This window comes from Penaeus chinensis, chromosome 12, assembly GCF_019202785.1.
Source record: "Penaeus chinensis breed Huanghai No. 1 chromosome 12, ASM1920278v2, whole genome shotgun sequence".
Lineage (NCBI taxonomy): Eukaryota > Metazoa > Arthropoda > Malacostraca > Decapoda > Penaeidae > Penaeus > Penaeus chinensis.
The window spans coordinates 10,569,642-10,572,141 of NC_061830.1; positions in this window are offsets into that span (position 1 = coordinate 10,569,642).

Genomic DNA, 2,500 nt, shown 5'->3' on the forward strand with positions numbered 1-2,500 from the left:
TGTATTTCGGGGACGGTATAATTTGAGAACGGAATACTAATAGGAACTTTTGCATCTTTCGTTGTTTGTTTGACTGACATTGGTTTTACAGAAGAATTACAAACTGATAAGAAAGAATGAGAGAGGGAGATAAAGAGAAGAAAGAGACGGTGTGAGAGAGAGTGAAAGAAACGGTGTGTGAGAGAGAGCGAAGAAAGAGACGGTATGGGAGAGAAAAAATATATGTAAATATATAGATAAATTACAAAATATGTAAATATGTATATGGATGGACAGACAGATAGACAGACAAAAAGATAAACAGACAGATAGATAGCCACGCAGAGAGATAAACAAACAGATAGATAGACAGACAAACACGCACACGCAAAGAAAGAGAAGGAAAATATCACATTGTACATACTGCACAAGTACTAATACTTAAAACTATTTCCGATTTGGTCCAGAATGCAATTGCAGATTCCGGTGGTAAGATCTATAATCAGTCGATGATAAGCAAATCACATTTCCTTTCATTTCCTTTACTCAATTGGAAACACATTTGCATAGATCCAAAGTTGTGCTTGTGCTGCTTTTGAATTGAATTAGAATGCAATTGTTGTAATTTGAAGTATCTTGTTTTTTTCTGTTGTTTGTCTGAGTTGCTGGTTACTGCTGTTGAATTTGGCGGTGCTGATTCGCTGATTTGAGAGAGATTGGGTAAGGGGTAAGAAGAGAGGAAGAGAGGAGAGGGAAACACACACGCGCACACACACACACACACACACACACACACATAAATATATATAGATGTATAAGTATGTATATATATGTATATATATATATATATATATAAACATAGATGTATACGGATGTATATATATGTATATATATATTTATATATATATATATATATATATCAATAGAGAGAGAGAGACATTATTACTATTATAATTGTTATTATTAAGGTCATTATTACTATTCAAATTTTAATTACTCTCATTACCATTATTTTTATCATTATCCTTTTACTAATATTCATATAATTATTATAATTGTCTTTTTCTTATAATTGTTATCCCTACCACTATTCTCAACATCACATGAAACACTTTTGAAGCAAACAAGTAAATTAATAAACATTTCACTTCTTATCTCTAAAATGATGATCACTCCTTTAGTATTCGTAATCTGAATATACTTTTTTGATAAGAGAGAATAGTATTTCGCAGTATCAGATAATCAGAATATTGGACTTTTCTAGATATCATTAAAAGGCAAAAGTCATTATACACAATACTGCTGGTTACAGAAAAATAGGTACATTAATTTCATGCCCATGTTATCGAAACTGTATGTCATCCTGGGCTCATGTTTAAAAAAATAACTCTCTTGAACACGTGTATGTGTGTGTCTGTCACTGGCTCCGTTTGTCTGTCTGTCTGCTTTGCTCTCGCTCTTCCACTCCCTCTCCTTCCTTGCCATGCTGATGTTACACTGAAACATAGAATATGTTCTCCTGACCTCATATTATACATTAGCACGCCGTTGCTAAAGCAGTAAACCTTGGTCAGCATTGCAAAGATAAATGATGCAATAAAGTGCCTGATTCAGTGACTTAATTACGTATATGTTATCGCTACTATGTTTCATTTCATAATTTAATATCCTCGCTTCTCCCTGCTTTCTTAGAAATCAATAGACAATCCTAATGAACATAGAGACATACTGTTGTTCGGTATGAATATAAATCACAAATGTGTGCTTTATTCAGTACTTGTGTTTTTCTCTCTTTAACAGTATCAACTTCATCAGTAATTATCTTTGAAGTATTTAATCGGACCCATAAACGCTGCTATCAAAATGTTCGTTGTCGTGATGCATTTGTATTATATATAACGCCCCAAAAAGTATTTTTTTTTTATACAACACTACATGTCGACATGGTGTGAACGTATATTTGAATTTAGATTATGTGTAATTGTTTATATATGTGTGCGTTTCCAATCAAGAATGGTCTTTAATTTTTTTGATACTTCTTGAATTTCATCACGAGGCGCTCGAGTCTCAAGTTACGGGAATTATACAGATAAGTTCTTAAAACCTTTGAAGTTGAAACATATTTGCAATTACTCCATTAAGGGTTAATGGAGTTAATGATACAGATAATATTGCTATGATAATCTTTATGCTGTAGAAAAGTTACGAATGAAAATTAATATCTTCACAGCGCAAGGAATGTATATCTGAAGTATATATAATCAATCCCCGGTCAAATACATCTCTTGTATTGTGAAGATATTCATTCTCATGTATACATTTTCCACATTTTCCGCAACGAACACGGTTCACTCTTTACTCTGATTGCAAGCAGTGCAAAAATACATACATGTCCATTGGACACCTGTAAGCACACGAGTACATATACATTCAAACACAAGCATAGACACAAGCAAAGGCTGACGCAGTACTGAACTTATGAAAATATAGGCATTGAACTTATTGGCGCTTAACATAATAC